At 35.1% G+C, this 13,979-nt stretch overlaps 1 long non-coding RNA gene across 1 annotated transcript in view; it reads left to right on the top strand.

Moving 5' to 3' along the window:
• The first annotated feature begins 3,178 nt into the window (after positions 1–3,178).
• Positions 3,179–13,979, top strand: part of LOC125918581 (uncharacterized) — a 147,032-nt gene continuing 136,231 nt past the window's right edge. Inside the window, exon 1 of the long non-coding RNA XR_007456488.1 lies at positions 3,179–3,290. This is a non-coding gene — a long non-coding RNA (uncharacterized LOC125918581). The remainder of the gene's footprint in view (positions 3,291–13,979) is intronic.

The raw sequence follows: 13,979 nt of genomic DNA, 5'->3' as shown, positions 1-13,979 counted from the left end.
TAGAACTTTTCGATATCTACCCAGCAGAATACAAAACTAGTAACTCAAAGGGATACATACACCACTATGTCTATAGCAGCATTCTTTACAATAGCCAAAGTGTGGAAGCAGCCCAAGTGTTCATCATTTGTGTATATATGTGTATATATATAATGGAATATTACTCAGCCATAAAAAATAATGAAATCTTGCCATTTACAACAACATGGATGGAGCTAGACAGTGTAATGCTGAGTGAAATAAGTCAAAGAAAGACAAATACCATATGATCTCAATCATATGTGGAATTTAAGGAACAAAATAAATGAGCAAAGGGAGAAGAAGAGATCAAGAAACCTACTCTTAACTATAGAGAATAGACTGATGCTTTACAGAGAGGAGATGGGTGGGAGAAAGGGTGAAATAGATGATAGGGATTAAGGATAACCACTGAGTGATGTATGGAAGTGTTGAATCACCATATTGTACACCTGAAACTAATAAAACACCGTATGTTAAAATATATTACTAAGCAAACATTTGTTAATCTCAGAATTTTAGTCATGGATGTAGTTCCAATTGGTCTGGCTATGAGAAATTTCAAGCAACAGCATTGCTCAAGAATTAATATATTACAGGGGCACCTGGGTAGCTCATTTGGTTAAACTTTTGACTTTGGCTCAGGTCATGATCTTGAGGTTCATGGGTTTGAGCCCCACGTCGGACTCTGTGCTGACAGCTCAGAGCTTGAAGCCTGCTTCAGATTCTGTGTCTCCCTCTCTCTGCCCCTCCCCTGCTCACGCTGTGTCTCTCTCTCTCTCAAAAATAAATAAAAACATTAAAAAAAATTTTTTTAAAGATATGTTCTTAGACACAACAAATAAATTGAAAGACTGTCTACAGGAACAGGAAAAGTGAACCTATATACTTTTGTAATACAGAGTATAATTTATAATTGTAAATATTAGGGGAAAATTTGGCTAGAATAATTCACTATTTAAACTTTACTGGTTTGAAAACCCAAATTTATCTTGAACCATTTTTTCTGAATAATTTCCTCAGAGTAAAAGCTACCCCCACATTTTTGGATGGGGAACTTAGTGTAAGTATCATTTCCAAAATAAATGTTTTGATGAGTTTAAAGGTTAAAGAATCAGAAACACATGGACTGAGTTTTCCAATAAATAAATATAAAATTCAAGGAAATTTGATTTGCTAAAGCTTGTTTTATTTTACCAAATACAGAGCATTTGAAAATCACTTAAAATATTGGACCCAGTTGAGCACCACATAGGATACGTGTTTGTGTGTGTGTGTGTGTGTGTGTGTGTGTGTGTGTGTGTGTGTGTATAAAATGATGGCTAACGGGAATGTCATTAGTTCTCAGGTATTATTACTATTATAGATCCATTCTTTCTTATTTAAATGCTTTGGTTTCCTCTTATTAATTCAGTGCAAATCGTTTGATTACCCACTGTTACACACTTAATTTAAAGGGATTAAACAATGGACTACAACTTACAATATTTTAATTCTTATTAATTATTTTTTAAGTAATCAAGGTACTCACAAATTTAAAATGGTAGAAAATCCTTGAATTCCACATCTCTGTGAAGTCATTTTACTAGTGTTTTCTAATTAATTTGAAAATTTTGTTTTTGGCCAATCTGACAATTAAGATATATAATTTGTTTTATATATGATTATATATAGTTTTATATATTTTATGTATAATTCAATATTATAATTCAATTTTAGCATGGAGATTGAAAACTGAAAGACAATGTTATTTTTGGAAGTCTTGTTATAATAATCCAGGTGACTGGTAAGAAGAAAAGTGCTATCTTATGACTCAAAGGTTGTTTGTTGATTCTCCTTTGTTTAAAATTTTAAGCCATCTTCTGGATAAGTAAGCAAAATAATGTAAATTTAAAATATCTGAAATTGAATAAATTTAGGGAAATCTAAGAACTAAGATGTGGCATGTCAAACAGTATCCCTCATTTTGCAAAATATTTTCCATGAGACACTTGCAGGTGCATCTCATACACACATAAACACACACGCACACACACACACACACACACACACACACACACACACACACTGGCACATGCTGATTTTCTGAGAAAGTAAATACTGATAAACACTGCAAACTCTACCTTAGAGGAAACTTTAAAGGGTCTGAAAACTCCTGAAGTAAAAATAAAAAGCGAGGAGACCTAAACCTGATGTTCAACTCCATTTCATCAACAGCTTTCCAGACTTATTACATATCAGAGAATTTTTTCTTGAGTAATACCTAATGTTAAATCCCAGAATTAGTTCCTTGTCCATTCACTATGGTAATGGAGCCAGAGAATCCTATGGATATTAATTAACTGGCTCTGTACTTTGCTGACGCATAAAAAAGCTATATAATTGGTTCAATAATTTTTGGTGTTAGTAACATAAAAAGGAAACTGTAGGAAAACACACCTTCATAAAATAGGAGCTATATCACTGTGTTTTCTGGTCATAACTCCTAATTGAGGTTGGAGCTTATTGAAACATTGCACCTCAGAATTATTTAGAGTTGAGTAAGTACTACAAGGTGCAGATATATAATTAGGTATTACAGTCAATTCTTTTACAGATAACAGTCAATTTAACTTACAGAATAATTTTCCTGTTGTTTTGCCTTAGTGCAAAGACAGTACATGCTCATTCATCATGTGCAAAAATGAATAAAAGTACAAGAAATAAACTGAAATCCATCTTAAATTTTATCACATAGATGGATATGCTGATACATCGTAGAAGGTGGTACTATATGCATGAGTATCAGATATGTAAATATATGATATCAGTGACCAATTCTTTACGTTCAAATGCTTATAGACCTTTCTCTGTGCCTATCTACACAGAGATAATATATAGATATTACCCTCTAGGCTGCATCATATTTATGTGTGTACTCGTGTGTGTATCTATGCATGTGCATATATACATAAATATGTACATATTATACACACGTATTTGTAACATACTCTTTTTTTTAATGTGGCTGGACTCATGCCACTGCCAGGCACTCATACTCTACTTCCTCAGGCAAATCACTCTCCCTGACTCCAAAATTACTTTTTAATGTTTCTGCACTGTTTTCCAGCTATCTCCCAACAAAAATACAAACTCAACAGATGATCTCATCTTAATTTTTCAGAAAAAAAACATCGAGCACATCAGCCAGTGAAACTCACTGCGTCCTTTGAAGTCTATGGAATGCTTGCATTGGTGTCTACACTTCCCGCTTTCCAGTTTGCATGAAAGAGGTGGGTGTACACTTTAGTGCCTAAATCAGAGCCCTCCCCCTGAATCTGCTTTTCCCCCACTGTCCTTTGTGCATCCCCTCCGTCTTCCAAACTTTCTAGTTATCTGCTATCTGTTAATAAGCATACTCAAGAAGCAGTATGCCTTTTTTTAAAAGTGAAGCCCCTTTTAACCCACAGCATCTTCAGATGGAATTCTCCTCTTTCCCTTGTCTCCAGAGTCAAATTCCTTGAAAGCTTTGTCTATTCTCACTCCACTTCTTCACTCTCCAGTCACCTTCAATATACTCTAATCTGGTCTCTGTACTGAGAATTGTTTTTTTCAAAAGGACAGAGGGAATGATGCTTTTTCAGCCAGCTCTTCCAGCAGTATTAGAACACTCTCTCATTTGTAGTGTCTTTCAAACAGTTCTCATGCTCAGCTTCTGTAATTTCACACTCTCCTGATTGGCATCCCATCGCAAGTCCCTGTTTATATTCCTTTCTGGCTCCTTGCCAGCCTCCTGACTAAGACATGATGAAGTTCTGTAAGACTTTCCAAGTCCTCCTCTTTTGCCTCCCTACATTCTCTCCCCGGATGTTTCTTTCCAGCCTCTGGTTTCAATTACCCTCAGCATGTTAACGCTCCCTGCCCCGGACTCCTCTGCTGAGGGCCGTATCATAGATCAAAATGCTTACTTGACATCTCCACTCAGATGTCTCAAAGGCTCCTCAAGAGCAACACAATCAAACAAGAATTTATGAGAATCCGCACCACACTGGCTCTCTCCCACTGTTACCCACACCGGTCACGCTGCCCTTTTGGCCCAGACCCCCCAGCTCGCTTCCCCGGCCTTCAACCAGTAAGGTTGGTGGACTCTAATCCTTAAATAATTACAGGTTTATTTTGTAAAAAACTACACAGTGTCTCTTTTCCTCTTAGTATATAAGATTAGAAAGCAAGCTGAAAAATAGAAAGTATAACTCCATAGAGAAATGTTATCAATTTTCCACTTGTTTGGCATCCTGCTTGCCAAGAAGTATTTCCAGTTTCTTTCTTATGTTTCCTATTGGGTCTTTCAAATCTATCCTCCATTAAGGAAAAGTATATTGTGTATGTAAAATATATTAATTATCAATGTTGTTTCAGCTTCCACCAGTTTCCTTTTCTGTTTAGTCCCTGCACCATTGTGGGTGAAAAGTATGCACAATGCAACTGTATTTTGTAAAAGTTTATTTATTTTGGGGGGGGGGGGTAGGGTCAGAGAGAGAGAATACCAGGCAGGCCCCATGTGGTCAGTGCAGAGCCCAATGTGGGGCTCAGTCTCACAAACCATGAGATCATGATCTGAGCCAAAATCAAGAGTCAGTCGCTTAACTGAGTGAGCCACCAGGGTGCCCCTGCACACTGCAACTCTTAGGCTACACGGCTGACATGTTAAGGAGTGACAGTTTTCCATCACAGTAGCCATGTCTCTAAAAAAAAAAAAAATTCCAAATCGTGCTAACAGAACTCACTAAATTTATGTTATGGTCGATGTAAGTATAAGTAGATGCAAAGAATCTTGTAGAAATCATTCTTTTAAAATATTTTTGTCAATAACATCGTGTTTTATCATTTTAATGCAAATCCCTATCAAAATACCAACAACATTTTTCACAGAATTATAACAAACAAACCTAAAATTTGTATGGAACCACAAAGATCTTGAATAACCCAAGCAGTCTGGAAAAAGAAAAACAAAACAGGAGGTATCACAATTCCAGATTCAAGTTATATTACAAAATTATAGTAGTTAAAACAGTATAGTATTGGCATAAAAATAGAAACATAGATCAGTAAAACAGAAAACCCCGAAATAAACTTACAATTATATGGTCAATTAATCTTTAACACAGTAGGAATGAATATCCATTGGGGAAAAATAGTCCCTTTAACAAATGGTGTTGGAAAAACTGGATAGCCACATGCAAAAGAATGAAACTGAACCATTTTCTTTCACAAAAATAAATTCAAAATGGATTAAAGACCTACATAGGAGACCTGAAACTATAAAAATCCTAGAAAAAAACACAGTAACTTCTTTGACATTAGCCATAACAACTTCTTTTTAGATATGTCTCCTGAGGCAAGGGAAATAAAAGCAAAAATAAACTCTTGGGACCACATCAAAATAAAAAGCTTCTGCACAGTGAAGGAAACAACCAACAAAACTGAAAGACAACCTGCTGAATGGGAGAAGATACTTACAAATGACATATCTGGTAAAAAGTTAGTATCTAAAATATCTAGAGAATGGATACAACGCAACAGACAAAATCCAAATAAACCAATTAAAAAGTGGGCAGAAGACAGCAACAGTCATTTCTCCAGATAAGACATACAGATAAAGACACATGAAAAGATGCTCAACATCACTCATTATCAGGGAAATGCAAATCAAAGCTGCGATGCGTTATCACCTAATACCTGTCAGGATGGCTACAATCAAAAACACAAGAAACAACAGGTGTCAGTGAGGATGTAGGAAAAAACAAGTCCTCCTGCATTGTTGGAAGGAGTGAAAACTGGTGCAGCCACTGTGGAAAACAGTATGGAGATTCCTCAAAAAGTTAAAAATAGAACTACCCTATGATCCAGTAATTGCACTACTGGGTAGTTACCCAAAGAATAGAAAAACACTAATTCAAAGGGATATATGCATCCATGTGTTTACTGGAGCATTATTTATAACAGCCAAACTATGGAAGCAGCCCGAGTGTTTACATCATTTGATGAATGTATAAAGAAGAGGTGAAGGATATATCCATATATATATATATATATCCATATATATATATATATATATATATATATATATATCCCCCTATATATATATCCCTATATATATATATCTCCCTATATATATATATGTATATCCCCCTATATATATATCCCCCTATATATATATCCCTCTCTCTATATATCCCTATATATATCCCTCTCTCTATATATCCCTCTCTATATATATCCCTATATAGAGAGGGATATATATAGGGATATATAGAGAGAGGGATAAATATATAGGGGGATATATATATACAGGGATATTATACATCCATAAAAAATAAATCTTACCTTTTGCAAAAACATGAGCTAGAGAGTATAATGCTAAGTGTAAGAAGTCAGACAGAAAAAGACAAATAGCATAGGATTTCACTCATGTGGAATTTAAGAAACACATGAGAAAAGGGGAGAAAAAGAGGGAAATCAAGAAGCGGGTTCTTAATTATAGAGAACAAACTCATGGTTAGTAGGGGAGAGGTGGGCTGGGGAATGGGTGACATAAGGAATGAGGATTAAAGAGTACACTTATGATAAAATAAAATGAAAATAAATTATTCTTCTAAAACTTATTTGTTGATAACAATCATGTTTTATAATTTTATTTAAAGTTTTTGAACAATATGATTACAGACAGTATTTCGTAAGCAGTCATGAGCCGTGATAGCAACTGTGTCATATTAATATGAGTTTGAACAAAATAAGTATAATTACATGAAATTTGAGAATTATTTCTACCATAATATGTTCATTTTCAAGTAATAATAGTTTTCTTAAAATTGTGCATTTTATACAGAATCCATCTTAGATTTTAAAACGCTTTTGAACACTCAGTACAAATACCTAAATTGTAACCCAGTTGTATCTGTCAATACAAAAAAAAAAAGTTACAAGTCTGCATACCACACACAGTTATGAGAACAGAAATTGCATCTGTCTTCTTTTTTTTTAATTTTAAAAAATGTTTATTTTTGAGAGAGACAGAGAGCAAAAGAGGGACAGAGAGAGTTGGAAACACAGAATCCGAGGCAGGCTCCAGGCTCCGAGCTGTCAGCACAGAGCCTGACGTGGGGCTCGAACTCAGGAACCACGAAATCATGACCTGAGCGAAGTCAGACACTCAACCAACTGAGCCAGCCAGGCACCCCTGCGTCTCTCTTATTTATGATAGTATCGGGTCTAGAACAATGTTCTGTCCATAATAGTCCTCGATAAATGCTCAGTAAATGAACACACACACACACATCTAAATTTGAAAATAAGATTTGAATGTTATCTAGAGCAATGCTTCTCAACCTTTTGCAGCACCAGAATCAACTGGAGGCACTGTTAAAACATGGATTGGTGGGGGCCTGGGTGGCTCAGTTGGTTGGGCATCCGACTTTGGCTCAGGTCACGATCTCGTGGTTTGTGGGTTCAAGCCCCTCATCAGGCTTTCTGCTGTTAGCCTGTCAGTGCAGAGCTGGGAGCCTGCTTCGGATTCTGTCTCCCTCTCTCTCTGCTCTTCCACTACTCACACTCTGTCTCTCTCTGTCTCTCAACAATAAGTGAACGTTAAAAAAATTAAAAACAAACAAACATTGATTGGTGGGCCATGCATCACAGAATTTCTGATCCAGTAAGTGTGGGATAGGGACTGAGAATTTTAATTTGTAACCAGTATCTGGGAAATAACAGACACTGCTGATCCAGGAAGCACACCTCGAGAACCAGTAATCCAGGGCGTTGCCATTTATATGGGATTCAGTATTGTATTTAATGTATGAAGAAGAATATGAAAAGGAGCCCCAACAACAAAATGAACTAATTTCAATTTCTTTTGTATTTTATGTGCATTATGTTCAGCACTCAAGTAAAAAGTAAGTTGTGTAAAATAGAAGAAAAAACTTCAGGAGTTAAGACATCGGGTTTTGAGGGGTGCCTAGGTGACTCAGTCAGTCAAGCATCCGACTTTGACTCAGTTCATGATCTCACAGTTCGTGAATTCGATCCCCATGTGGGGCTCTGTGCTGATGGCTCGGAGCCTGGAGGCTGCTTCGGATTCTGTGTCTCCCTCTCTCTCAGTCCATCCTCTGCTCACACTCCGTCTCTCTCTCTCTCAAAAATAAATTAAAAAAGACTTGGGTTTTGAAAAGGAGCATCACAGTTTATTATATATGTTAAGTGCTGAGACCACAATTCTTCAGGATTTTCTGGTAGTGCATGAAATAACATCAGTAGATGTTTGATTTTTCTCAAGCCATACAAACTGTAGATTATCCGTTAAAAACAAACAACCAAGACTTTTAGTCTGGAAAAGATGACACAGACTTGTTTTGCCTTAATTCTTCCCATGAAGAACAACTATAGTTCCTACAAATTGTTCATGAAAGGGAGTTCTGAAAGATGTAAGAGGAAGGCACACTGACATGGGATCCCAGGATTGAAGGAACAACACAGCAATAGCAGATAAACCAATTTTACTGAAGGAATACTACAAAGGCTCTGAAAATTAAACTGTCAGTGCAACCACAATCCACAAAAGCAAGTCAGAGCCAGTTGCTAAACTTAAATAGGATAACCACTTGCTGAAATAAAAGATTTAAATGGGATCTGGAGTTTCCTAACATAATAGGCAAAATGTCCAGGGTACGACGAAACATAACCCATCATTCCAAGAACCAAGAAAACATGCGACTTGAATGAGAAAGGTAGGCACCTGATGCCAACACCAAGATAAGTATTAGTATTATGTGTCAGTGAATTTAAAGCAGCCGTCATAAGGTGCTTGGACAATCAATTACTAATTCTCTTGAAATAGATGAAAAGTGGAATTTCAGCAAGGAAATGGAAGCTATGAAAAATAACTAAATGGAAATTATAGAACTAGAAGATGCAATGACAGGGGAAAAATTTTTGCTGCATATACTTAACAGAATGGAGATGACAGTGGGTAAGATCAGATCAATAAGTGATCAAAAGAATCTACCTAATTTGAACAAGGGCAACATAAACTGAGGAAACCCCCTCCCCCCAAAACAGAGACTAGGCAAAAGATCCAGTGATTGTATGATAAGAGAAAAAAAAGGGGGGGCTGAAAGACCGCTGAAATAAAATGGTGGAATAATGGCTGAACACTTCCCAAATTTGGTGAAAGACACAATCCTGCAGATTGAAGAAGCTGAGCAAACTCTAAACAAGATAAACCCAATGAAATGTGTGCCTAGATGATAATTAAATTTCTGAAAACTAAAGACAAAGAGGAAATATTGAAAGTTGTCATAGAGAAATGACACATTAATAATAGGGAAGGAAATACAAGTTTGAATGACAGTGGATTTCTCACTGAAAACCATAGAGCAGGAAATAGAAAAAATTGTCAAGTACTGACACAAAAGAACTGTTAGCCAAAATTCTATATCCACTGAAACTATCATGTAAGAATGAAAGAGAAATAAGACATTTCAGGTGAAAGAAAGTTAAAGATTTTGTATTTCTCAGACTTACCCATAAAGTTTATTTAAAGGAGATTTTTTAATCCAAAACAATGTGATAAAACACCCTGTAGCATTAGGAAAGAAGAAAGAACATGTTAAGAGGAGAAATACAAGCAGATACAATAGACTATATTTTTTCTCATGAGTTTTATAAATTATATTCGATGATTGAAACACAAATTACCTCACTACTAGATACCCAGGATAATGATATTCAAAAATGGGGCAAGACCTAAATGGAAGTAAATCTCCAGACTTCATTTGAAATAGTAAGCTGATGATACCATAAGGCTGTGATATGTTAATATGTACATTGTAATAACCACAGAAATGACCAACTACAAAAACTATTCAAATAAATACATTCAAATATCCATAAATCAGGATGGAATCCAAAAAAAAATGTTAAACTGCAAGAAGTTAAAAAAAAAAGAGAAAAGGAACAAGAACCAGGAAAAACTAACAGGGAACAATTAATAAAATGAGAGACATTAATGTTAATATATTAATAATTATCTTAAATGTAAATCATATAAGTACATTAATCAAAAAATAGATACCGGTGGAGTGGATTTAAAAAAACAATATGGAGGTGAGAAGAAACACATTTAAAATTTAATGACATGAGTAGGTTTAACATGGAACAAGATGTGTCATGTAAACATCATCAACAAAAAGTAGGTATGGCTATATTAGGATTTGAAAAAGTCAAGTTGAAACCAGGGAAATTACTAGAGACAAAGAGAGGTAATATATAATGATAAGAGGATTCATTCAGAAGGAAGACATAGAAATTCTAAGTGTGTGCACTAAGCAACAGAACTTCAAAATACAAGAAGCAAAAACTGATAGAGCTGAAAAGAGAAATAATTCCACAGTTATATTTGGTACTTTAAAACCTCTCTATCTGTACTTTTTAGAACTATTAGAGAGGAAATCAGCATCACAACACTAACACCAACCAACAGAATCTAGTTGACATGTATATCACTCCATACAAAAATAGCAGAATACACACACTTTTCAAGGGCCTATGGAGCATTTACCAAAATCAGTCATATCTTGGACTATAAAACAAACCTCAACATATTTAAGAGAATTGAAGTCCCACAGAAAATTTCCTCTGACCATAGGAGAACCAGCTAGAAATCATTAAAGGGGAAATCTTTTTTCCCAGAGGAAAATTTCAGAGAGGAAATCACAAATTAAAAATGCTTATACCTGGATAGGTATGAAAATACAACATATCAACGTGTGTGGGATGCAGCTAAAGCAGTGGTAAGAGAAAAATTTATAGCACTAAATTGTTTCATTAGAAAAGAGGAACGATATCACACAACTCTATGGTCAATTAATCTTTGACAAAGCAGGGAAGAAGATCGTCTCTTCAACAAATGGTGTTGGGAAAACTGGACAGCCACATGAAAAAGAATGAAACTGGACCACTTTCTTTCACCATACACAAAAATAAATTCAAAATGGACAAAAGACCTAAATATGAGACCTGAAACTGTAAAAATCCTAGAAAAGAACACAGGCACTTCTTTGACATTGGCCATTGCAGCATTTTCTACATATGTCTCTTGAGGCAAGGGCAGCATTTTCTACATATGTCTTCTGAGGCAAGGGAAATAAGAGCAAAAATGTACTATTGGGACTATATCAAAATAAAAAGCTTTTTCACAACGAAACTAAAAGGCAACCTAGTGAATGGGAGAAGATATTTGCAAATGACATGTCCAGTAAAGGTTAGTATCCAAGATATATAAAGAATTTATGTAACTCGACACCCCCAAAAACAAATAATGCAATTAAAAATGAGTATAACACACGAATAGACATTTTCCCAAATAAGACATCCAGATGGCCAACAGACACAGGAAAAGATGCTCAACATCATTCATCATCAGGGAAATGCAAATGAAAACTGCAATGAGATATCACTCACACCTGTCAGAATGGCTAAAATCAAAAACTCAAGAAATGGCAAGTGTTGACAAGCATGTGAAGAAGGGGAACCCTCTTGAACTGTTGGTGGGAATGAAAACTGGTGCAGCCACTGTGGAAAACAATATGGAGTTTCTTTAAAATGTTAAAAATAGCACTACTTTACTATACAGCAATTGTACTACTAGGTATTTATTCAAAGAATACAAAAATACTAATTCAAAGGGATACACGCACCCTGATATTTATAGCAGCGTTATCTGCAATAGCCAAATTATGAAACAGCCCAAGTGTCCATTGACTGATGAATGGATAAAGAAGATGTGGTATACACACACACACACACACACACACACACACACACACACACACGGAATATTACTCAGCCATAAAGATGAATGAAATCTTGCCATTTGCAATGACATGGATGGAGTTTGAGAGTATTATGCTAAGTGAAATAAGTCAGAGAAAAATACCATATGATTTCACTCATGTGGAATTTAAGAATTTCTTAAATGGAATTCCAATTCTTAAATTGGAATTTAAGAAACAAATAAATGAGCAAAGGGAAAAACAAGAGAGAGAAGCAAACCAAGAAAGAGGCTCTTTTTTTATGTTTATTTATTTTTGAGAGAGAGAGAACACAAGAGGAGGGAGGAGCAGAGAGAGAGGGAGACACAATCTGAAGCAGGCTCTGGACTATAAGCTGTTGGTACAGAACCCTATGTGGGGCTCAAACTCACAAACCATGAGATCATGACCTCAGCCAAAGTTGGACACTTAATTGACTGAGCCACCCAGGCACCCAAGAAGCAGACTCTTAAGTATAGAGAACAAACTAATAGTTACCAGAGAGGAGGTAGATGGGGTTATGGGTTAAATAAGTGATGGGGTTAAGGAGTGCACTTGTCGTGAGCTTGGTGATGTAGGGAAGTGTTGAATTAGTATATGGTACACCTGAAACTAATATTATACTGTATGCTAACTAAATGGAATTTAAATAAAAACTTTTAAAAAAAGAAAAGAGGACCAATATCAAATCAATAGTCTAAATTCCTACCCCAAGAAACTAGAAGATAGAGACAAAAATAATTACAAAGCAATCAGAAGGAATTATATAATCAAGATAAAGGTAGAAATCAAATTGGAAAAATAACATAGAGAAAATTAAATAAAAAGGCATTTCTTTAAAAAATAATAAAATTAATAAACTTCTATCAAGACTGACTAAAATGAAGAACAGGGAAGACACAAATTGCCAATATCAGGAATATAATGTGCTATCACTTCAGATCGAGAAGCCATTAATGGGTAATAAGTGAATAGTACAAGCAAGTTTCTGCTCAAAAATTCAACAACTTAGAAGAAATGAAACAATTCTTTAAAAAGCAAAATTGTCAAAACTCAGTGAAGATGAAATGGATACTGTGAATTGACCTATAATCATCAAAGAAATTGAATTTATAATGTAAGAGCTTTGAAGAAAGAAATCTTCAAACACTGGAGAATTCTATCTGACATTTGAGGAATTAGCACCCATTTTCCACATTTTTTTTCCAGAAAATGGAAGAGGAAATATTAACTCTCTACCTACTTCCTGAAGCTAGTATATTCCTGATACCAAAACAAGACAAAGAGTTAAAAAAATGAAAGTGAAAAAATGATATTTGTAACGAACACTCAAAAATCCCTAACAAAATATTTGGAAATAGAATACAGCGATATGCAGAAATATTTATATAGCATAATCCAGTGGAATTTACTACCGGTATGCAAAACTTGCTCAACATTCAACAACACAATCCATCTTATCAACAGGCTGAAGAAGAAAATGATCTGATTCTATTAATTGATGTAGACAAACATTTAGCAAAATAATACACCCATTTACCATTCATGATAAATTTCTTGGCAAGGAATACAACTTGATAAAGAGCATTTTATAAAAAAATTAAACCAAAGAAGCCTTATAGATTGGAAAAGAAGAAATAAGACTGTTCTTATTTGCAAATGACACGATTATCTATATAGAAAATCCCAAGGAATGTAAAAAAAACCAAATCCTAGAATAAGTTAGTTTAGCAAATCTGCAAGACACAAGGTCAACACATAAAAATCAATCACATTTCTATGTATTAACAGTGAATATGCATTTAAAATTATATTAAAAACATGATATCATTTATTATCACTTCGAAGGAAATGAAATACTTTTAAAAAAGGTTCTGAGTGCTGAATATTACAAAATACTGCTAAACTAAATCAAACAAGTCCTAGATAAGTGGGGGACATACCGTGTTCATGGATCAGAAGAGTCAACATAGTAAAGATGTGTGTTTTCCCCAAATTAAGCTATAGATTCAATACAGTTCCTATAAAATCCAGGCAAAGTTTTGGTAAACAAAGACAAGTTTGGGGGCGCCTGGGTGGCTCAGTCGGTTGAGCGCCGACTTCGGCTCGGGTCAC

Source organism: Panthera uncia, chromosome B4 (genome assembly GCF_023721935.1).
Source record: "Panthera uncia isolate 11264 chromosome B4, Puncia_PCG_1.0, whole genome shotgun sequence".
Classification (NCBI taxonomy): domain Eukaryota; kingdom Metazoa; phylum Chordata; class Mammalia; order Carnivora; family Felidae; genus Panthera; species Panthera uncia.
This window is presented reverse-complemented; position numbering and strand designations above follow the sequence as displayed.